Below are 24,974 nucleotides of genomic sequence, written 5' to 3' on the forward strand. Positions count from 1 at the left end.
CAAAAGAGAAAAATAATGAATGTTAGCGAGGATGTGTAGAAACTGGAATCCTTTGTGAACTGTTGTTAGAAATGTAAAATGATGCAAGCTATTGTGGAAAACAGCAGAATAATTCCCCAAAAGACTAAAAAAGCAGAATCACCATATGTTCCAGTAATTCCACTTCTTGTCCAATCTCTTTGAGATTATCTGAACACTCATGTTCACAGCAGCCTTATTTACAACAGCCAATAGGTGAAAGCAAGCCAAATGCCCATCAACAGATGAGTAGATAAGTAAAATGTGGTATGTATACATATACACAATGGAATATTATCCAGCCTTAAAAAGGAAGGGTATTTTAACACATACTACAACATGGTTGAATCTTGAGGACATTATGCTAAGTGAAATAAGCCAGTCACGACAAGACAAACGCTCTATGATACTGCTTAGGTGAGGTACATAAAATAGTCTAATACACGGAGACAGAAAGGAGGATGGTGGTCGCCAGGAGGTGGGGTGAGGAGGTAAAGAGTTAGTGTTTAAGGAGTAGAGAGTTTCAGTTTCAGAAGGTGAAGAGAGTTCTGTGGACAGACAGTGGTGATGGTTGCAAAGCAATATGAATGTTCTTAATGACACTGAACCATACACTTAAAAATGGTTAAGATGGTAAATTTTGTTATATTTTGTCACTATTAAAAATAATAGCTCAGTCAGTTAAGTGTACAACACTTGATCTCAGCTCAGGTCTTGATCTCAGGATCATGAGTTTGAGCCCAATACTAGGCTCCATGCTGGGCGTGGAGCCTACTTAAATAGTAATAATAATAATAATAATAATAATAAGAAGAAGAAGAAGAAGAACTATAGTCTTTTATTTGAAATTATTTGTTAATAAAAGATGAGAATTTGGCGGGAGGAGGAGTTAAGATGGCAGAGAAGTAGGGGACCCTAGGTTTCTCTGGTCCCTGGATTACAGGGAGATAGTTGGCAAATCATTCTGAACACATGAGTAATCAATCGGAGATCTGAGAAAACATATGCTGCAACTCTACCCACAGAAAAGTAACCACCAGGGGATGCCCAGATGGCTCAGCAGTTTAGCGTTGCCTTTGGCCCAGGGCGTGATCCTGGAGACCCGGGATCGAGTCCCAGGTCGGGCTCCCTGCATGGAGCCTGCTCCTCCCTCTGCCTGTGTCTCTGCCTCTCTCTCTCTCTCTCTCTCTGTGTCTCTCATGAATAAATAAATAAAATCTTTTAAAAAAATTAAAGTAACCACCATTTCGAAGGTAGGAGGTATGGAGACTTGAATCTGGGGAGATATTTCTAAGGATACGGCAGAGAGGGGAGAGTGGGCTTAAGGAGGCTGCCACTAAGTATTATAAGCAGCAGAGTCTGCTACAGTGGGGGACGTGCCTGGCTTAAAGGCACTCAGGTGGCAAAGCAGAGCAGAGTCCCAGGTGGGACAAGTGGCCTCAGGACGCCTGGGATCACACACAAAAAGTGGGGGTGCCTGAGTGTGGCAGAGTGGCCAAGCTCTGGAGCGGGAAGCTGGCTGAGAAGAGCGAGTCTAGGCGTGGGCTCTGTGCCTGGTGCTGCCGCCAGCAGCGAAGCAACCACTGCCCCTCGCACACCGCTCTCCGGCCGGTGCGGCACAAGGTAGAAGCCTGGGAAGTTCCTCGCGCTCCGGGGAGGGATGGCGCGGCTCGGTCGCACGGCTCCGCAGTTTGGAGTTTGCAAGCTCAGCAGCGTGCCTGAGGTAAAACCGCTCAAGCACAGGCTGGGTGAACGCACAGTGCCGGTGGAGACTGGGGACACGGAGCGTCTGACTGCTCTTCCTCCGTGAGGGCTCACTGAAGAGTGGGGGCTGGGGAGCAGGTGCTCCCATATCCATCCCGCCTGTCGGCGGAAGCCCGCAGGGAACAAAACGGCATCACCTAGTGGAGTCAGAGCTGCATACACCAAACCCTGCCTCCCTGTAGCGGGAGGCGTATCTCCACCGCAGCTAGTCCCCCCGAGAATAAGCGAGAATAAGCGAGAAACAGTTGCCTTCCCCAGAGGACCGGCAAAAACCAACTCAGTCACACCAAGTTTATTGATCTCAGAGAGCTGCAAAGCTTAGGCTCTCGGGGAAAACGGTACATAGCATTCTTTGTCTTTCTTTTCTATTCTTCAGTCTTTTTTTTTTAAGATTTTATTTATTTATTCATAAGAGACACATACAGAGAGAGGCAGAGACACAGGCAGAGGGAGAAGCAGGCTCCAGGCAGGGAGCCCGACGTGGGACTCGATCCTCGGTCTCCAGGATCGTGCCCTGTGCTGAAGGAAGATGCTAAATTGCTGAGCCACCTGGGCTACCCTCTTAAGTCTTTCAGTATTATTTTTTGAGTTATTTTCTTACTTTTTAAATTATTTTTTAATTTTAATTTTTATGTATATCATACATATTTTTTATTTTTTGTTTCATTTCCTTTTATTTTATTTTATGTTCATACACACACACATTTTTCTTTCTTATTTTGGGTTCTAGTTTCTTTTTAATAAGCAGATCAAAACACATTCAGAATCTAGTGTTTTGGGGATTTCTGGGTGGCTCAGCAGCTTAGCACCTGTCTTCAGCCCAGGGTGTGATCCTGGAGTCCCAAGATCAAGTCCCACGTCAGGCTCCCTGCATGGAGCCTGCTTCTCCCTCTGCCTGTGTCTCTACCTCTCTCTCTCTCTCTCTCTGTCTCTGTCTCTCATGAATAAATAAATAAAATCTTAAAAAAAAAAAAGAATCTAGTGTTTTGTTGTGTTGGCCTTTTTCTGTGGTTGTTCTTGTTTTATCTTTCTTCTTTTCTTTCCTAGACAAAATGATGAGATGATGATATTCACCCCAAAATAACTAAAAGGAGGTAGTACTCACTGCCAGGGATTTACTCAGTATGGATACAAGTAAGATGTCTGAACTAGAATTTAAAACGATTATAAAGATACTAGCTAGGCTTGAAAAAAGCAAAAAGACACTAAAGATCCATTACTACAGAGATAAAGGAACTAAAATCTAGTCAGGCCAAAATTAAAAGTACTATTACCAAGATGCAGTCTCAAGTGGAGGCCATAAAAATGAGGATGAATGAAGCAGAAGAGCAAATCAGTGAGATAGAAGATAAAATGATGGAAAATAAGGAAGCTGAAAAGAAGAGGGAAAGAAACCTATTAGATGACAAAGGTAGACTGAGGCAACTCAGTGATTCCATTAATATATGTATTATAGAAGTTCCAGAAGATAAGGAGAAGGAGAAAGGGGCAGAAGGCTTATTTGAATAAATTATAGCTGAGAACTTTCCTAATCTGTGGAAAGAAGCAGGCACTCAAGTCCAGGAGGCACAGAGAATTGGCCTCAAAATCAACAAAAATAGATCAACACCTTGATACATTATAGCGAAGCTTGCACAATACAAAGATAAAGAGAAAAATCCTGAAAGCAGCTCGGAACAAGAGGTCCTTAACCTATAAGGGTAGATGCATAAGACTGGCAGTAGACCTGTCCACAGAGAGCTGGCAGGCCAGAAAGGACCAGCACAGTATATTCAATGAGCTAAATGGCAAAAATATGCAGCAAAGAAGACTTTATCCAACAAGGCTGTCATTCAGAATAGAAGGAGAGATCAAGAGTTTCCAGGATAAACAAAAACTAAAGGAATTTGTGAGCATTAAACCAGCCCTGCAAGAAATATTAAAGGGGATCCTTTGAGCAGAGAGAGAGCCCAAAAGGAACAGAGATGAGAAAGGAACATAGACAATCTACAGGAACAGTGACTTTACAGGTAATACCATGGCACTAAATTCATATATTTCAATAATCACTCTAAATGTAAAGGGACTAAATGCTCCAATAAAAAAAACACAGACAGGGTATCAGAATGGATAAAAAAAAAAGACCCATCAATATGCTGCTTATAAGAGACTCATTTTATACCTGAAGACACCTCCACATTGAAAGTGAAGGGGTGGAGAACCATTTCTCATGCTAATGGACATTAGAAAAAAGCTGGAGTAGCCACTCTTATATCACACAAACTAGATTTTATTTTTATTTTTTTAAAAAGATTTTATTTATTTATTTATTTATTTATTTATTTATTTATTTATTTATGAGAGACACACAGAGAAAGGCAGAGACATAGGCAGAGGGAGAAGCAGGCTCCTTGAGAGGAGCCCAATGCAGGACTTGATCCCAGGACCCTGGGATCACACCCTGAACCAAAGGCAGATGCTCAACCGCTGAGCCACCCAGGCATTCCGAAAAACTAGATTTTAAACCAAAGACTATACTGAGAAAGGAAGAAGGACACTATATCATAGTAATGGAGGTCTATCCAACAATATTTAACAACTGTAAATATTTATGTCCCTAACATGGAGTAGTGAAATAATATAAACAAAATAATAACAAAATTAAAGAAACCCATTGATAATAATTCAATAATAGTGCAGGCCATTAACACTCCACTCACAGCAATAGACAGATAATCTCAGCAAAAGATCAACAAGGAAATGAGGGCTCTGAATGTCACACTGGATCAGATGGACTTCACAGATATATTCAGAGCATTTCATCCTAAAGCAGCAGAATACACATTCTTTTCAAGTGCACATGGAACATTCTCCAGAGTAGATCACATGCATACTAGGTGACAAAATCAGGTCTCAACTAGTACAAAAAGACTGAGATCATACCATGCATATTTTCAAACCACGATGCTATGAAACTTGAAGTCAACCACAGGAAGTAATTTGGAAGGACCACAAATATGGAGATTAAAGAACACCCTACCAAAGAATGTATGTGTCAACCAGGAAATTAAAGAAGAATTTAAAAAATACACGGAAGCAAATGAAAATGAAAACATGACAGTTCAAAACCTTTGGGATGCAGCAAAGGCAGTCCTAAGAGGGAAATATATAGCAATACAGGCCTTCCTTAAGAAGCAAAAAAAGTCTCAAATATAAAACCCAACTCTACATGTAAAGGAGGTGGAAAAAGAACAGCAAATAAAGCCTAAGTCCAGCAAGAGAAAGGAAATCATAAAGATTAGAGCAGAAATCAATGATATATACAAATCAAAAGAACAAATCAACATAATTAGAGATGGTTCTTTGAAGGAATTAATAAGACTGATAAACACCCTAACTAGACTTATCAAAGAGAAAAGAGAAAGGACCCAAATAAATAAAATCACGAATGAAAAAAAGGAGAGATCACAACCAACACTGCAGAGATACAAACAATTATAAGAGAATATTACTAGCAATTATATGCCAACAAATTAGGCAATCTGGAAGAGATGGGTAAATTCCTAGAAACATATAAACTACCAAAACCAAAACAGGAAGAAATAGAAAACAATAACAGACTAATAACCAGCAAAGAAATTGAATCAGTAATCAAAAATCTCCCAACAAACAAGAGTCCAGGGCCAGGCGGCTTCCCAGGGAAATCCTACCATTTAAAGAATTCATGCCTATTCTTCTGAAACTGTTTTAAAAAATAGAAATGGAAGGAAAACTTCCAAATTCATTCTATGGGGCCAGTATTACCTTGATCCCAAAATCAGACAAAGACACCACTAAAAAGGAGACTTATCCCAGATGAACATGGATACAAAAATTCTTAAGATATTATTAGTTAATAGAGCCCAAGTACATTAAAAGGATTATTCACCACAACTAAGTGGGATTTATTCATGGGCTGCAGGTGTGGTTCAACATCTGCGAATCAATCATTAATAAAGAAAGGACAAGAACCAAATGATCCTCTCAATACATGCAGTAAAAGTATTTGACAAAATACAGCTTCCTTTCTTATAAAAACCCTCCACCATGTAGGGATAGAGGAAACACCTTAACATCATAAAAGCCATATACAAAAGACCCACAGCAAATATCATCCTCAGGAACACGATAGGGATATCCACTCTCACCACTGTTGGTCAATATGGTCCTGGACATCCTAGCTTCAGTAACCCGACAACAACAACAAAAACAACAACAAAATAAAAGGCATCCAAATCAGCAAAGAAGTCAAACTTTCACTCTTCGCAGATGACATGACCCTATATTCTGCCAAAAAATTGCTAGAACTAATACAGAAATTCAGCAAAGTCACAGGATATAAAAATCAATGCACAGAAATCAGTTGCATTTCTATACACTAATAAAGAGACAGAGGAAAGAGAAATCAAGGAATTGATCCCATTTACAACTGCACCAAAACCCATAAGATACCTAGGAATAAACCTAACCAAAGAGGTAAAGGATCTGTACTCTTGAAAACCATAGAACACTTATGAAAGAAATTGAAGAAGACACACAAAAAATGGAAAATCATTCCATGCTCATGGATTGGAAGAAAAATATTATTAAAATGTTTATGCTACCCAGACCAATCTACACATTCAATGCTAACTCTTATCAAAATACTATCACCATTTTTCATAGAGCAGGAACAAACAATCCCAAAATTTGTATGGAACAGGAAAGACCCCAAATAGCCAAATGAAAGTTGAAAAAGAAAACCAAAGGTGGAAGTTTCACAATTCCAGACTTGAAGCTGTATTACACAGCTGTGATTATCAAGACAGTGTGGTACTGGCACAAAAACAGACACATAGATCAATGGAACAGAATAGAGAACCCAGAAATGTATCCTCAACTCTATGGTCAACTCACCTTTGATAAAGCAGGAAAGAATATCCACTGGAAAAAAGTGTCTCTTCAAGAAATGGTGTTGAGAAAATTAGACAGCCACAGACAGAAGAATGAAACTGGACCACTTTCTTACACCATACACAAATAAACTCAAAATGGATGAAAGACCTAAATGTCAGACAGGAATCCATCAAAATCCTAGAGGAGAACACAGGCAGCAACCTCTTTCACCTCAGCCACAGCAACTTCTTGCTATACATGTCTCCAAAGGCAAAGGAAACAAAAGCAAAAATGAGCTATTGGTATTTCATTACGATAAAAAGGTTTTGCAAAGAAAAATAGTCAACAAAACTAAAAGGCAACCTGTGGAATGGAGAAGATCTCTGCAAGTGACACATCAGATAAAGGGCTGGTATCCAAGATCTATAAATAACCTATCAAACTCAACACACACACACACACAAAAAAAAAAAAAAAAAAATCAAGTCAAGAAATGGGCAGAAGACATGACCAGTCATTTCTCTAAAGAAGACATACAAATGGCCAACAGACACATGAAATGTCACTCAGCATCAAGAAAATACAATGAGATACCACCTCACACCAGCCAGAATGGCCAAAATTAAAACTTAGGAAACAACAGATGTTGGCGAGGATGCAGAGAAAGGGGAACCCTCTTACACTGTTAGTGGGTATGCAAACTGGTGCAGCCACTCTGGAAAAATGGTACGAAGGTTCTCAAAAAGTTAAAAACAGAACTACCCTACAACCCAGCAACTGCATTACCAGGTATTGATTCAAAGGATACAAAAATTGGGATTCAAAGGGGCAAATGTACCCCAATGTTTACAGTAGCAATATCCACAATATCCAAAATATGGAAAGAGCCAAGATTGTCCATCAACAGATGAATGGATAAAGATGTGAGATATATATGTATATATGTATTTATAGATATATAGATATAGATTCCTATAGATATAGATGTATATATATAGATATAAATGTATATATATAATATATATGTATATGTATATATACAGATGTATATGTATATATACATCTATATACATATACATATGTATATGTATATGTATATAGATATAGATAGATATAGGAATATTACTAAGCCACTAAAATAATGAAATCTTGCCATTTGCAATGATGTGGATGGAACTAGAGGGTATTATGCTAAGTGAAATCAGTCAGAGAAAGACAAATACCATATGATTTCACTTATATGTGGAATTTAAGAAACAAAACAGATGAATATAGGAGAAGGGAAGGAAAAATAAAATAATATGAAAACAGAGAGGGAGGCAAATCATAAGAGACTCTAACTATAGGGAACAAACTAGGTTGCTTACTGGGTGATGAGCTTTAAGGAGGGCACGTGATGTAATGGGTGTTACATGCAATTGAGAAATCACTAAATTCTACCCCTGAAACTGATAATACAGTTTATGTTAACTAAATTGAATTTAAATAAATAAATAAGAAAAACAGGTGAGAATTTGGTGTCCACCAGCAATAGAGCCTTACAAATAAAAGATGGGGCGTGGGGAGTGTTCCCTCCCTGACCTTCCCCTTCACACTTCTACCTCCTTCCCAAACCCCTTTTCCCTTATCACCAATTAACCTCAAAGACATTACTGGTAGACTTTAGGGCACAGAAAGGAATGAGGCTTGAGAATGCTAGGTAAAGTCTTGAATGAACTATAAACATCACAGAAATACATGTTAGCATTAGTGTTTCTATTTCAGAGGGAAACTGTAAAACCGGATCCCGGGCATCACTCTACAGCCAAGGCAGGAGCAGAGCTGCAGGCTGGGATGGAAAGCTCCTGCATGCCAAGCCCCACACCCACCTAAACAATGGTGGGTCACATGATGACTGCTGACCTGCCTAACAAAGTACCCCAGACCGAGTGGCTTAAAACAACAGGTATTACTTGCCTCCTGGTTCTGGAGGCCAGAAGTCTGAAAGCCAGGGGTCAACTCCCTCTGAAGGAGGCAGAGAGGTAACTGTTCCTTCCTTCCCTTTCCCAGCTTCTGGTAGCCTCAGGCCCTCCCTAGGCCTATAGACCTAAGCGTTCCTGGCCTCTGCCATCATCCTCTCAGGACCTTCTCCCCCTGTGTCTCCAGATCACTTTCCCTCCCTGCAGTCACCTATCCAGGTGTCCCCTTTATATAAGCACACTAGTCATTGGAGGAGGGACCGCCTCGTGACTTCATCTTGACTGACTCTGCAAAGACCCTATTTCCTAATATAGGCACATTCTGGGTACTGGCAATTAGGACTCCTGTGGATCTTTCCAGTGGGGCTTGGAGTGGGGGGAACACAATTCAACCCATAACACATGTAGAGACTGATCACGTATCTGGGAATGGTGACCAAGGCACACAATCAGGAGAGGCATTCTCGGTAGTAAATCATTGACTGCGTGACTTAAGTGCCTGGTAGGAGGAAATGCCTCTCTGCTGCCCTATTCAGCCAGGGCAGGGAGCCCTTAGCACCCTCTCAGGAGTGGGTGAATGCCAAGCATGGTCGTTGATGGCTTAAAGAAGGGGCAGAGTGGGTGGTCCTTGACCATTGATTTGGAGATGTGCTGTCCATTCTACCTCCGTGGCTAGTTTCAGTGATCTCCTGATGGCACTGTTGGGTGCCAGAGCCTCTTGAGAAGCAGGTGCTAGATGAGCCACTGCTTCACCTCCTGCTGACTTAGGGTGTGCCAGAGACCAGATGACTGAGTTTGGGAGATGAGTAACAGAACCTCAGAATTCCTAATAATACAAGGGACTGTGATCACAGTCCCTGTTAAAAATAACGTCATGGGGTGTGTAAAAATAAAATAATAAAATGCATTATACAATATTATATGATTGATATTTCATTATGTACATAGAATTCAAAAGGGATAGATTTAGGGTGCTTTTTTTAAAAAAAAAGATTTTATTTATTTATTCATGAGAGACACATAGAGAGAGGCAGAGACATAGGCAGAGGGAGAAGCAGGCTCCATGTAAGGAGCCCGATGTGGGACTCGATCTTGGGATTCCAGGATCACGCCCTGAGCTGAAGGCAGATGCTCAACCACTGAGTCACCCAGGTGCCCCTAAATTTAGTTTTATATGAAACTCATGGTCATGCCCTTGCTTTCTGCTGACCAGCACCAGCCTCCATAGGGGTTCTTCTGTTCTAACCCTTGGGTTCTGTCTGTAGAATAACTACCCTCATTCACAGGCAGGATTTGGAGGCTTTTGCAGGTTCCCCTCTTTTTTTTCTCACAGAGAACTGGTCAAGGCAAAGCTCATGCTCCTGGATTCAGCTAAAACAGTGTATCTATAACCCAACTCAAGTGTCACTTCTCCCTTCCTGACCCCAGCCACCAAGCAGAGTTCATTGAAGCAGGAAAGGGAGCTTGGGGATTGCTCGAGAGGATAGAGCCATAGAGCAGCACAAGGCACTCAACCAACCCTGACCTATGTTTCCAGAGGAAGTCAGATAAGAATGTGGACTGGGCACATTGTATTTTTCTTGGAGCTGCAAATGATAAAAGCAATATTTTTGCAACCAGAGAGAGAAGTGGGGAAAAGATCACGAGCCAGAGATTGCAGAAGATGGGAGAGGAATATTTAGTCAGGAAAAGCTATGATTTTTCCTTGTCTTCTGCCCCTGTTTCACATGAAGGAATTGAAAATGCCTACAGAAAATAATTTTATTATTTTATTTTTATACACCCCATGACGTTATTTTTAACACCTGGCTTTCAGACTTCTGGTCTCCAGAATCAGGAGGTACGAAATTTCTGTTGTTCTAAGCCACTCAGTCTGGGGTACTTGTTAGGGCAGCCCTAGGACTAGGAAACACCTTCATCTTTCTTCATGGAGATATCTGTAGAGATATTACAGGGTAGTTGCTAAGAGCTTAGGACCTGGTTTGAATTGTAGCTCTTTCATTCTGTTCTTTGTGACCACGGATAAGTTACCTAATCTCTCTGTACCTCAGTTTCTACAATATGAAAAATGAGGGATATTAAAACTATTTCATGGATACCAAGGGGATGATACATGAGGTGATCACCTCACAGGCAGACTGGTTAAGATTCTGAAATGAGGTCAGCATGTGTGAGGTGAGCACAGAGGCTGCCACATGCTGGGCACTCCCATACCCCCAGCTGATGTCATTCATCTGTTCCTGACAGGGAACTCCTGTCAGGGGAAGCTTATGTCTCATGCAACCTGGGCTCTGCAGAGCACCTGGGCCAGCTTTGGGGTGCATGACCCATGTAGCCACACAGGCTCTGTGTTCAGAAAGGCTCCACTCTTGGTTTAATGCTCTGCTGATACCACCTTGAAATTATTAATTACTTTTAAGCAAGGGGCTCCCATTTCCATTTGCATTGAGCCCACAAGTAATGTGGCTGGTCCTGCCTTGCTCCACCAGCCAGGTGTGAGGGTTGAAAACCTGTCTACAAGCAGCATTTGCAGGAGCAATTTCTCCTCAGAAGTTAAGTGACTCTCAGGAGTCTGGCCCTTTGCTAGCTTCAGAGCACTGCTGTCCCCCAGAGCCATCCCTCAGACGTGGGTTACACTTAAATTTCCAAATTTATCTTAAACTTAATTTGAATATGACATGTACTTTTAAAAAAATCTCCCTTGCAGAAATTGTTCCTGGGGTTTGGGGCAAAGGATGAGGAGGGAGGATTCAGGGGCACCAGGGTGGCTCAGTGGTTGAGCGTCTGCCTTCGGCTCAGGGCGTGATCCCGGGATCCTGGGATTGAGTCCCACATCTGGCTTCCCGCAAGGAGAAGCAGGGCGTGATCCCGGGATCCTGGGATTGAGTCCCACATCTGGCTTCCCGCAAGAATAAATAAATAAAATCTTAAAAAAAAAAAAAAAGAGGGAGGAGTTTCGTAGCCTGTTTCCCTCCTGATTCTTGGGGGTGAGCCATGAGACCTTGCGCTATGGAACTGAGTGTGAAATGTGTCCTGCTTCAACTGGTGAAGGCTTCCTCAGAACAAGGCACATTCTTATTTTTAGCATAAAAAGATATTTTGGCCTCTGTAGCTACACTGCCCAAGACATCAGGCATCTTTTTGACTTAAATGTGGCATCACAAGTATTTATGAACAAATATGCCAGTGCTATTCTAGGTGTTGAGGAGGACAAAACAGACAACATCTTGACTTTCCTAATCTGTATTGTGCGAGAATAAATGCTTGATGAAAAATAAGGCAGGGCATGGGGATGGAATGGGTCAGGAGGGTGGGATGGAGGTTTGCTATTTATTATGAGGTCAGGGCCACCTTTTCTCAGGACATTTGGGGGAGACCAGAAGGAAATGAGGGGCGGGTCATGTGGGAATGTGGAAGGGGTACATCCCAAGCCAAGGAAGAGCTAGTGTGCAGGCACAAGGGGTGCAGGCCTACTTACTCAAGTGAGGACGCTGGTGTGGCTGGACTTGTGGGTGGCGGATGGGCAATTATGGTCAGGAGAGCCCACAGCACAGGGGGGCTGGCAGGTGGCAAAGGACCTTGCAGATTTTGCTCTGAATGAGATGGAAATGAGAGGGACATGAAAGGTTCTAACTTATGTTTTTAAAATATGACTGTCCTGGAGACCATACACACACATGAGGCAGCGGGGCAGGATGAGGTCACCTAGCACGGGTATCAGTAGGGAGGAGAAGAGACCCAGGACCAAGCCCCCAAGGCACTCTGATATGTAGGGATCAATGAAATAAGAAGCTGGCAAAGAAGGCTGAGATGTCCCCCAGTGAAGTAGGAGAAGCAAGAGAGAGTGTGGTCTTCACAGCCGAGTGTTAGTAAGAAGGAAGTTCAGGTACTGTGTCAGATGCTGCTGGAAAAGCAAAGGAGATGGAGACCAAAAACTGGCCACTGGATTTGCCAATATGGAAGCTGTGGGGGACCCTGATGAGATCAGTTCAGCGGGCAACATCTTCATGGTAGTGAACATGGGAAAGAATGGAAGGCTCTGTTATAAAGCCAAGTTGAGGAGGCAGGTGCTGGCGGTGGAAGTGGGGTCAAGGTAGCGTCTCTAAAGATGGGCAATATTGCAGGATGATTGTGCCTGGATGGAAATGACCCAGAGGGGGTTGGTGGAGACCTGATGATCCAGGACAGACAGGAGGACAACTGCTGGAGTCATGTCCTTGAGGATGCAAGAGAAGTTGGAATCTGCTGTACCAGTGGAGGGGTGGACCCCCTCTTGGAGCACAGATGTTAATGCTCTGTGGCAGTCGGGCAGCATGTGGACGCAGGTGCAGGTGTGGTGGTCGTTTTAAGCCAGGAGTGAGGGAGGTTCTTCTGATTAATTCTAGTTTCTTGGTGAAATAAGAAGGTCATCAACTGAGGGTTTGGGAGGTCTGAGAAGAGAAGAATCTGAATAAAATAATAATCCAAGGCATATTTTTTCAAAACCTATTAGTGGGTTGTGAAATCGATTTAGAAGGTTGCCATTGGGACATTTTAAGAAAACGAAACAGGACAGATCAGAGGGAATGGGAAATATCATAGTAAGCTTTCATTCCCCAAACTTCATATCACTCCTATATACACATGGATGTGATAAAAAAAAAAAAAAAAAAAAAAAGTTTGTCGAAGACTGATCTGAGCAGGAGAGTGGATAGGCTCAGAAAAATGGAGCATTCACATCCCCCTGCCTGGTGCGGGCACCGACTAGGGAAGGTGCGTCTCAGCCAGGGTTGGGTTTAGGCAGGGGAGTCTTCTGAGACAGAGGGAAAGACAATGAAAGTATATGCAGAGGAAGGATTCTAATCCCCGACCATGGATTCCACGCTGGGAAGGAGACAGATGCGAACAGATGCAGATAAGGGGCAGTGACCAGGATGCAGGGCCAATGGATTGCAGAGCATGTTTGTGGCTGAGCCAAAGCAACTCTGCAAGGAAAACAAGATTTCCTAATTCCTCCTCAAGACTGAGGGCAAGGCAAACTGTGTTCCCTCACCAACGTTCATTGGCAGAGATTTTCTTTTGAATAGTTTTATCAGAAAATGTTTTATTGGTCAGAAGATGCTCTCCTTGCTTCTGTGCTGGGCTTTTTATATGGTGTATTAAAATGTTTGAAAGCAAATGGTATCATATTCTGGTCAGTTTTCCAGCATCCACCAAAAGGAAATGTCCCTCAAAGGCAGATTTGTTAAATTAAATAATACTAAATCATACTGTTATAAAGTATCTTCAGTTCAATCAGCCTTCAACAGCTATTTTGCTATATTTATTGATTTGTACCACTATTTCTAGAATGGTGTTTATCTTATAAAAGCATCATAAGCCCTGAGAAGTATGAAGTCTTGGTTCTTACACCACCAGGCTCCTTTCCTCTCTGGCAGAATCGAGTACAGCTTTCCGTGAAGCCTTTCACAGCTTTGCTGTATCATCATTCATGGGATGAGATAAAGAATCCCTCCATATTAAAGACCAGCTAAGGGGGCAGCCCGGGTGGCGCAGCGGTTTAGCGCCGCCTTCAGCCCAGCGCGTGACCCTGGAGACCCGGGATCCAGTCCCACGTCGGGCTCCCTGCACAGAGCCTGCTTCTCCCTCTGCCGCTCGCGCTCTCTCTCTCTCTCTGTTTCTCATGAATAAATAAATAAAATCTTAAAAAAAAAAAAAAAAGACCAGCTAAGGTCCACAAGTTTACATGGACTCATGGTAAAATAGTAGCTAAAATGTTACACCGTCGTGCTATTCATTTTCTTTCATTCTTACAGCTGATCATTTTCTCCTCTTGCAATTGCGATTTTAATGGTTTCTTGATTCTTACACTAAATGAAAAGTGCCTTAGAAAAAAAATAAAAGAGATTAATTTTTACCTTATATCGATCATCCAAATCACACCCTATCATGATCTCTTGAGATCCTGAACCATAATGTTTAATGTCTCCTCAGATTCCACAGGGTCCTGCCATATTATTCTGACTTCTCTGTCTCAACCACCATTCCAGGTGCCGCATACTCAGAAGAGCAGGTGCATGGAGTTCTTACTGGTGGGACATCACCGGTAGGATCTACATGTTACATTGCAAACCCCTGGCAATAGTGCACTTTCCCTCTGAGGCTGCCTGTGACTGGCTAGTTTTTTTTTTTTTAATTTTTATTTATTTATGATAGTCACACACACACAGAGAGAGAGAGAGAGGCAGAGACACAGGCAGAGGGAAAAGCAGGCTTCATGCACCGAGAGCCCGACGTGGGATTCGATCCTGGGTCTCCAGGATCACGCCCTGGGCCTCCAGGATCACGCCCTGGGCCAAAGGCAGGCGCTAAACCGCTGCGTCACCCAGGGATCCTTGATTGGCTAGTTTGAAACAAATCACATATCCCACCATCTTACGCTTCCAACTGGCGGGGTCGTGCACCCACCAGAATAGGAGAGGATGATGGTGGTCATGGGGCAGAAAGGATGGAGGTGAGAGGCGCATATGCCTTCAGATGCTTACGTGTATTTATAGGGTAAGAATGTGACATGCGACTGGCCTGGACAGTGAGGGTATAGGTTGCCCTTTCCTGATGTAAGAAATTCTCTGTCAGATGTAAATGTTCTCTGGCTTCCTAGATGCACAGTTCTCAATGTCCTCCATCCTACACTTCATTAGTCTTCAAGGAACTGGGAGCCAATGATCGTAGACACAGTGAGCTAACTATGTCCAAAAAGGACATTTACAGTTACAGGCATCCTGTGATTACACCAAATATTTCCAATATGCTCTGAGGACATATAGTCCGCAGTAAAACTGTGGGAAGTAAGCACAGCCAGGAAGCATCTAAGATGGTTTCTGGTGGGCCAGTGTGCCCACTCATGGGCCACAGAGGGATAAGCCTCATGGCAGAGGGTTAGGAAGGAACTCTTGCTCCTCCTAACATCACAAGAAATGAAGAGGGGGCTAATTTTTCCCAACTGTGTGCCCTCCCCTGTCTGTGAGGTTAAGAACAAGCATCCCAGAGTGTAGTAGATGCTGCCAGTGGTCTGCCTGTGTGCCCTCAGGCCCCTCCACCATTTTCCCTCCCGAGAGCAGCACTCACTTCTGTGGGAGGATGGCTTCAGGCTGATGGAACCTGCTCTGACTGCATATAAAGAGGGCTGAAGGGTCAGGGCAGCCCTTGGCCAAAGACTGACCGGCACAGGGGTGGAATCACTCCAGTCTCCTGGCCTCTGATCTAGCCACTCTATGGGCCCCACATAGTCTCCAGAACTTTCCCATGAAGATCTCCCCTTATTTCCTATTAGACCAAGGAATCTGAGATTCACCTTACATTAGAGCATAATTCCCTGCAGAGCCAGAGCAAGGCTTACAAGACTGTAAGGACTCAGACTCTCTTCATCTCTTCAGTCTGATTCTTCAGGACATGACACTATCCTAAACTGTCCTCCACAGGTCCCACACATACAGCTCTCACCTTCCTCCCTGGGCTGAGGCCACAAGAGGATCAAGACCACACCTTCCCTTCCCTCTCTCCACACTCTCCAGAGCCCAAGCAGGAACGTTAACAACCTAAGTGGAGCTAAATGATCAAGAGAGCTCTTTCTCCAAATGCACCTCCCTCCTCTTGATTCTTATTCTCTGCACCTGACACTCCTCTGCCTGAAACCTATTGGTTACTAGCATCGCCAAATAACCCACCTGTCAGGGCTGATCCCCTCCACTGTGAATCCTTTTCTGATGCCCAGGACAGGATTAAGGTGTGCCTTCTGTATGCAACCACAACAACCTTGAATAGAAAAAGGTCACTGTGTCCTCTCCTAGCCCCCACTCTTTGATGACCCCACCCCTTGTAGGTACCAGAGTCCTGTGAAAATTCAGTGTAAGAGAAAGAGACTGCTCAAGCCAACATTACAATGTAGGTTGCCTGTATTATTTACAATGTCTTACGGCCCAAGGTCACCCTGTACACTGTTTAAGGAAAGCCATTAGATGAAAATATTAGGCATAATTGGGGTATGAGATGTGCCCAGAAGAAGACTGTGTGTAATATCACGTATGTGTTAAGTCTGTGTCAGGACAGGAAACCCAGAATCCAGAGACAATGGGTGGTGGGGCAAGGACAGATGGCCAGGAGATGGCTCCCACTCTGGGGGAGGAACAAGGAGCTGTCAGGTCTGACTGTAACTTTTTACATCAAACTTTGTCATACCGAGGGGTTAAAAACTTTGAGGAAATCACCCTACATGAAGACATTCATCAGCCTTGGAGGGCCCTTCTTTTTTTTTTTATTTTATTTATGATAGGCACACAGTGAGAGAGAGAGGGGCAGAGACACAGGCAGAGGGAGAAGCAGGCTCCATGCACCGGGAGCCCGACGTGGGATTCGATCCCGGGTCTCCAGGATCACGCCCTGGGCCAAAGGCAGGCGCTAAACCACTGCGCCACCCAGGGATCCCGGAGGGCCCTTCTTATATGCTCATCTCACTGGTCCCTTCCTTCCTCTCTCCCTTCTGCTCCTTTGCTCAGAAGCCACAAAATAGCCACAAAATGGAGTCTCCTTCCTTCAGGGTGCTGGTCCAGAGGAGCCTCTGAAATATACCCCTCACCCCGTGTCTATTTAATAAAAACCTAATAAAAAGGAAAATACCTTCTTGGGGTGCCTGGGTGGCTCAGTCAGTTAAGTTCTGCCTTTGGCCCAGTTCCTGATCCCAGGATCCTGGGATGGAATCCCGCATCAGGCTCCCTACTCTGCAGGGAGTCTGCTTCTCCCTCTGCCCCCTCTCTTTCACAAGTGCACACTCCAGCTGTCTCAAATAAATAAAATCTTAAAAAAACAAACAAACAAACCCAAACCTACCTTCTTTAAAAAGACAGAGCCTCTGTATTTGTTCTCATTCAGGCCCCTAAGCTGCCAAAGGAAAAACAATCGCAAAGGAAAATAACAAAGCACTTTAATTAGGAGTTTTCAGGGTCAAATTTGGCACAAGTCTGTCTCCCTAGGCAAGCACTGACTACTCTATCCTGTCCTTGCTAGCATCCCTAAGCATCCCTGCTAGGCTGGAGGGCCCTGGAGGCAGGAATTATAAAAGGAGGCAGGAATTAAAAAAGGACGCATGCACTGGTCAGATCTCAGATCCCAAAGGGACCATGGAGTCTCAGAAGTCAACCAGGATCCCACACTCGCCAACAGTGCTGAAACCAGAAGCCTGTGTAGCCTGAATATGCACAGTCAATACCTACAGGTTGCGTTCAGTTTGTGATTTACTAGAAGAGGAGCAAAAATGATCAAGTCTTCCCAAATCAGTGTCCAGGCTTAGTATAATTCCAGACAAACCCCATAGAATAAAATTTGACTGGAAGAATGGTGAACACTGCTAAGAGAATTTGGACAAAAAGAGAAAGAAAGATAAAGGTGTGGTAAGTGGAGGAGGACTTGCCTGCCAAACGGCACGATTACAGAGCCGGGGAAGACGTGGAGGTGGATCTATTCACCAAATGCTTGGTAAACTACTGGGGAAAAGAGTTCAGTTGATTCTTGCCAAATGATTACAGAGATCTGTAAAATGGACACTATCAAAGTCAGAAGGAAATGGTTAGTTGTTTGAGGATGCACAAAGATTTCTTGGGTACAAAAGCCATTAAAGAAATCCAAAGGCGAAGTACAAGCATTTGACTCTACAAAATGCTGAATTTTTTGTAGGATAAAAAGTCATGAACACTCTGTAGTTAGACAAGAAAAGTCCGGATAGTGAGATGAGGGGTGCTGTTTAGGTGCCACCTCACCCTAGCACCATATGTTGAAGTAACAAAACATAGACTTGTCTTCCAAAACACAGCAGCTGGTTTCACCCCTGCTGCGAGGTGTGACACCTTGGCTCATTTCCGAGGACTCAAAGGTTCATGGGCAATCCCACCTATGAAGGTGCCCTTTGCTTACCACACAGGAGAAATTACCTGTCTCCATTCATTTTTAAGTATTCTTGTAATCAAATCAGAGTTAAATGCAAAGGGATGTTAGCTATTTGGGGGAAAAAACTGGCTATTTTATCAATAAAGAAAAAAACGTCTTGGGATGCCTGGGTGGCTTGGTCAGTGAAGCATCTGCCTTCAGTTCAGGTCATGATCTTGGGGTCCTGGGATGAAGCCCTGTGTTGGGCTCCTTGTTCAGTGGAGTGGCTGCTCAAGGATTCTCTCCCTCTCGCCCTGTCCATCCCCATACTCCCGCGCTCTCTCTCTCTCAAATAAATAAATAAAATATTTTTAAAAAAAGAAAAAGAAAAAAAAAGTCTTATAAAGCAAATAAAGTTCATTCAGCTTCCTATTTAAAGTAGCTAAGTGGATTTTGGTACTTTATATTTCTGAGAAAGGAATTTTCTATACTTTGTGTGAAATGATATATTTTCACATCATATATGTGAAAACCAAAGTATCCATTTAGTTCATTTATTATGTTAACCTATTATGTTAACCTATTATGTTAACCTACAGTTAATTCATTAAAAATCATAGGATACAAATATTTCCACCAAGTTTGATTTATGAATTACTCAACTTTTGAGAATTTCAAGGGAGTGCAGGATCACAGGTTAATACCTCCATTTACTATCACTTGACTACATGCATAATCAAATAAAAATGAGAAATAAGCTCACAGCAATAATCAGAACATCGCCTGCATTTGTTTTTCATTTGGATACTAATGAAGCTCAGCAACATCATCTGAATCACTCTTAACAGATGCTTCCTAAATACAAATCAATGCAGCTTTCTAACCTTTCCCACAAGTTTTGGGGGTATTTAAAGTTACTGGGGGGGGGGGGGGGTCCTTACCACCAAAGATTCTTGACCAGAATAAGACATGTCCCGCAGGATGGAATATCAATAGCCTCATCCCCACAACCCCTTTGCCATATCCAGCTTTATTTTCTGAGAGTCTTCTTTAAAATGACTCTGTTTAGGCTTTCATCAAACCATTAACAAGTTCAAAAACTGTTTCCACCACAAAAAGCAATGCATTCAGTCAACATAATAATGTTTCTGAGTCAGTTTGCTAGTGACTATATTAACTTGTGTGGTTCTATTCACAATCTCAGCTGACACTCCACACTTCTCAAGAATGATATTAAAAATACTTAATGACATGGGTCAGCCTGGGTCTTGATCAATCACAATAGATGCTGGCCACAAACTCAGAGGTTGAAAGTTCTGGACTATCTGGCTCATTGGTGCAGGTTCTTTCTCTTCCTCCTCATCCCTGACTTCACAAACTCCATCCCGGCTCCTGGAGGTGGGCTTCCTGGTTCTGCTTTGATCCCCTTCTGCTTGGCCTGTGGTCTCTTCATGGGTAAATTCATCAGCTCCTTTGTTTCAGTCCCCACTGTGCCCTAATGACTTTGTCTCCAGCTGCTAATTGAAAATTTCTATCTGGATAACATACAGGACTTTTGTAGGGGTCAAGGGCAGGCCACCCCAAGATGTGCCACCAGGCATGAAACCAGCAGACCTGGGAAAAGCTCTTTACTTCCCCCTCAATTGCCTGCAGGTACGAGGAAGAAAGTTATTACCAGAGAGGCCTCTGTACCTAAGAAACTTACCTGCATAATAGGACAATCTCAGACTCCTATCCCTCTTCTTAGCCTCATGTTGCCTAAACTATCTTAGGAATCTCATGTCTGTGTGGATTCCCCATACATATGTAATTAAATTTGATTTTCTCCTGTTAATGTGGTTCACAAGAACCCATCTACTGGACTCTTAGTCCAACTGGAAGGACCCTGAAAGGCAGAGGAAATTCTTCCACTGCAACACTTTTAAATTCAAAATATTACAAAAAAAAAAAAAAAATCACACTCGGTATTCCCTCCTACTTTCTCCCTCCGCCCCACATCCCCACATGCAGAAGTATGTAAATGCACGCGCACACACACATGCACCCCCCCCCCCCCACACACACACACTTGATAGGTCCATTTTTCTCAAAACACCCCTTTCCTTGACTTCTGTGATACCACCCTAATCAAGAGGTCCTAGAGACTACCTCCTTCTCATGCTCTGGAAACATCTGTGAAACAAATCTTGAGATAAATTCATTCAGCCCTGGAGACCTTTGAATGTCTGCTTGTGGCTGTGCCCTCTCTGATGGTGGTGTCACCTTTCCGAGGGCTCCTCTGCTAGTCCTGCTAGCCCACCACTCTCCCTTGAAACCCTGAAATACGAACTCTAGCTTCCCCTGTTCACCTCCTCCCTTCAGCGCAAAAAAAAAAAAAAAAAAAAAAAAAAAAAAAAAAAAGGCCTGAATAGCCAGGGTTACCCAACTGTGAAAAGTGAGGAAGAGCTGGTTGCTGGCAAACTCTTTCTTAAAATCATCAGATTTCAAACAATGGGTATTTGTGGGCTGGCGGCTGCCATCAGCAGTCCTTTGTTCCATATCCAGCAGCTACCTTTCCAGAGTAAATGTAGACCTCCTACAGAATCCACCACACTGCTCCCAGGGAGAGAGGAAATGAGACAACTGAAAACCCTGGGTGCACCTTCCTGCTCAATGGAGGTGATCAAGCAAGATATGTCTCAGCTCCAGACGCCCTATGTAGCCATTCCACATACCCAGCAGCACTGAAGGCACACTCAGGGAAAGCTGGTTTACATCTGCCAGCTTCTAAGCAGAATGAAGACAAGTTCCCTACAGCCTGTTTGCATTGTTTATGCGACTCCTTCGGTTCCCTCAGATCTGACCAAACCCTGGAAAACTGACTCCTGTTAATCAGGCACGAAGCAGCTGCCAACCAACACTTTACAAGAGGGAGGAGGGGATTATTGTGCCTTTTTAATGTCCAGAATATTGATGTTTTGCTATCCGAAGCACTGATGCTCCTTGGAAATTGCTTAGATGTCAGAAGGTGAACTAAAAAAGCATTTGGGGTGAACTAAACATTTCCCAAAGTACATTCCTTGGAACACTGGATCCTAAAGATGCTTCATGAGGAAGAGTGTTCTGTGGCCAAATGAAATTGGCCAACAGTCCATATTATGACATTATCCTAAAGAGTCCCAGTGCACAATATAATAAAGGCACTAAAAAGTCCTGCAGAGGAAACCCTGCTCAACATTAACATTTTTCTAATGCATTCTATCACTGTAACTCTTGAGTAATTCTTTTTTCTTTTTCTTTCTTTCTTTTTTTTTTTTTGGAGGGGGAGGGGTGGAGAGACCACATGAGCAGGGAGGGGCAGAGGGAGAGGGAGAGAAAGGATCTTGAGCAGGCTCCACACCCAATGCAGAGCCCCATTTAGGGCTCAATCTCATGACCCTGAGATCACGACCTCACCTGAAATCAAGAGTCAGATGCTTAACCAACTGAGCCACCCAGGTGGCTATGTATGTATATATCTATCATCTATCTATCGTAATTCTTTAGTAAAGTTACACCCTAAAACAAAACTTGGTTAAACTCTGCTCTAGACAGACACTGTCTGGGGTGTACTTCGGAGCACAACCACCTCTAGCAAGTCAGCTGTGGTTCACTGAGATGCCTACTGGGCCTGGAGTCCTGGTCCCAGCTCTGGTGCTTTGACCTCTCCAGGCCTCTGTTTTCCCACCTAACAAACGGAATTAATAGTACTATGGTGTAAAACAACTGAGGTGTTATCTATAAAAGCATTCTGCAAGTGCTATAAAAATATGATGATCTGCAAAGGATGGACTTCTTCCTATGCATTTAACCAAGGACTACTTTTGTTCATTCTTTTCAACACCCACTCCCACCCAGGTGTTGGAGGCTAGGCAACAGGAGACTAGGATCTGGCTTTTGACCCTGTTCACAGCGGGCAAGTGGGGTCCCCTGCATACTACTCATAAGTGATACACAAGGAATTGTGGTGGCACTGAAGGAGTGTCTTCTTATCAGGGAAAGGAGGGAAGTCAGGAAAACCTTCCCTGCTGAAACCATTAGAATCTTGAAGATTCATTAGGAGCACAGGCTATATACAGAGAGGGGGACATAACACCAAGATGCCATAAGGTGGGGAATATGTGAAGAATGGGCCCCATTAAGGCTGACCTCCCCATGCTGCATGCCCTCACACAGAGAGAAATAAGTCATCTGTCTCCTCCACGTCAAGGAAGAGGATTCAGCCCAGTAAAGAGGTTGATTCTGGAGAACTGAACTCCTCTTTGAAGTGGGTAGTGGCCCTTGACTTTGGAGAAGGGGAGGAGAGGCCTTAAGTGGGGATAGAAGGGCTGCTGGGAAGCTCTCTCTCACAAAAAAGCACATACCAGAGCTCTAGAGAGAGTGAAGCTCCTCCCATCTCTCTGTGCACAGGGGTCAAGTGTGGGTTCCTTTAGGTCTCCTTCTCTACTTAGCTAACCTGGCTGCACAATGCCGCCAGACAAAGGAGGTCTCAGTGGCAGGGAGCCCTTCTCTCATGTCCCCAGCCTCCAACTGCTGAGGGCAGTCCCTGTAAACCACCAGGCTTCTCCAGTCCCAAATGCAAGGGCCCCTTACTGTTCCTGGCTCTACCCAGCCCCCCCACCCCACCCCTGATGCCCTCTATGGAGACACCTCAGGACCCCAGCACAGGGAATGCAAAGATGTTCTAGAAACATATGGGAACCTGAGGCCAAAAGGAAAACGTGTACTTGTTTGTAACACCTATCAAAATATTCTCCCATATTTGAACTAGGTAAAAAGTTAATAAAAGCTGTACAGTCAAAAAAAAAAAAAGACCATTTACAAAGCCAGTATTGCCTAATCTGCTGCAGGCCATTGTCAAACCTCCTGAACCCCCAGGTGGGGACCAGGCAAACCAAGGATGATTGGAAACCACAGTCGCCCTTGCACAATAATGCAGGGGCATAACAAAAGCTGCCTTTATTTAAAATGCCGGTATTTTGTTGATTGTGGATTTTTTTACATTGAACTTTATTTTTTAAATACTGCCTAAAAATACTATGTTATTACTGAGTACTGCCAAGTGTTTATTTTTGCTCAATATTCACGAAGTCCTGTTGGTGGAAGAGGGCTCTGAGGTTTCCTTATTGATGACAGCACGTTCCTAAGAAACCCCAACGTTCGGGAAACCATCAGGCCTGCAAGAAAGCGCGACTCCACAGTGCACCCGGGTCGGCGGCAGCCTCCTTTGCGGAATTAGGACAACCCAAAGGATTTGAGATCTCTGCGAAGAAAGGCGCCCCTTAGGGCCGGGGCTGGGTCTCGCCCTGTCTTTCCTGGCAGCAAATCAGAGGCTTTAAAGCAGGATTCTGCAAATCCTGCCGTCCCCGGCCCGTGGAGGGGCGCCCAGCGCGGGCGGGTGGACACCACGCCGGGGGGAGCCGGGGCCAAGCGTGGAGATGGAGCCCAGAAGGGGGCGGGGAGGCCTGGGGGTGGGAAAGTGGCCCCGGCCCTTCCCGGCAGGAACCCCGGGCTCCTCCTCCTCCTGCGCAGCCGCCGATCCCGCGACAGCCCCGAGCCCGCAGGTCGGACTCGCCGCCCCTCCCGCTGGGGTCTTCCGCCCCGGGAGGAGGAAGCCGCGGCCCCGGCCGGGGAGGTGCACGGACGAGGCGCCCGGGCCGGGGCTGCGACCTCCGCTCCCGCCGGCGCTCCCGGGCGCGGGGCGCACTCGCCACCCACAGGCGACCCCGCAGGCCGAGCTCGACCAGGGTCCCCGCCCACTGCTCCCGCCGCGCCCACACCCGCACCTGGAGCCCCGGCGCCCGCGCCCCCCGCGCCCCCCGCGCCCCCCGCGCCCCCCGCGCCCCCCGCCGAGGTCGGCTGAGGATGCTCCAGACCCCGCCGGGACCCGCGGTCGCCTCGCCGCAGCGGAAGGTCACCTGCCCTGTCCAGGCGGCCCCCGCCCGTGCCCAGCTCCCCGAGGACGCCCGCTCGCTCTCTGCCCCCGGCTCCCCTCCGAAGCGGGTGGCCCCGCGCCGGATCTCCGCGCCCCGGAGCCTCCCGGGGTGGGGTCTCGGCGGCCGCCGCCCCTTACCTCGCGCAGGCCCTCCCCGCAGGTCTCGGAGGCGGGGGCGCGCGGTGGCCCGACCGGCTCGGGGCTGGGTTTCCCCGCGGGGCGGGGCGGGAGGAGGGGGAGGGGGAGGGGAGGGGGGAGCCGGGGCGGGGCGGGGCGGGGCGGGGCGGGGGAGGGCTCGCCGGGCTTTGTGTCTGCCTCCCGCCTCCCCTGCTCCGCGCCGGCCGCCCCCGCCAGCCCCCGGCGCCCTGGGAGGAGGCTGCGGGGGAGGCGAGGGGCGCGGAGGGCGCCTGCGCAGCCCCCGGTCCCGCCGCCCCTGCGCCCCCCGGGACGTGCCCCCGAGGCGCCTGCGAGTGCCCCCGGGCCGAGTCCGG

At 45.2% G+C, this 24,974-nt stretch overlaps 1 protein-coding gene across 5 annotated transcripts in view; it reads right to left on the reverse strand.

The window, feature by feature from the left end:
- RIN2 (Ras and Rab interactor 2) overlaps window positions 1-24,710 on the reverse strand; it is a 218,767-nt gene extending 194,057 nt beyond the window's left edge. For 3 of the 5 annotated variants that reach the window (XM_038571454.1, XM_038571459.1, XM_038571458.1), the window contains exon 1: window positions 24,622-24,710. The gene's annotated coding sequence lies outside the window, so the exon portion shown is untranslated. The remainder of the gene's footprint in view (window positions 1-24,621) is intronic. The other 2 variants (XM_038571456.1, XM_038571452.1) reach the window with 1 other exon arrangement.
- Window positions 24,711-24,974: the final 264 nt, after the last annotated feature.

The sequence above is a fragment of the Canis lupus genome, chromosome 24, assembly GCF_011100685.1.
Source record: "Canis lupus familiaris isolate Mischka breed German Shepherd chromosome 24, alternate assembly UU_Cfam_GSD_1.0, whole genome shotgun sequence".
In the NCBI taxonomy this organism is placed as follows: domain Eukaryota; kingdom Metazoa; phylum Chordata; class Mammalia; order Carnivora; family Canidae; genus Canis; species Canis lupus.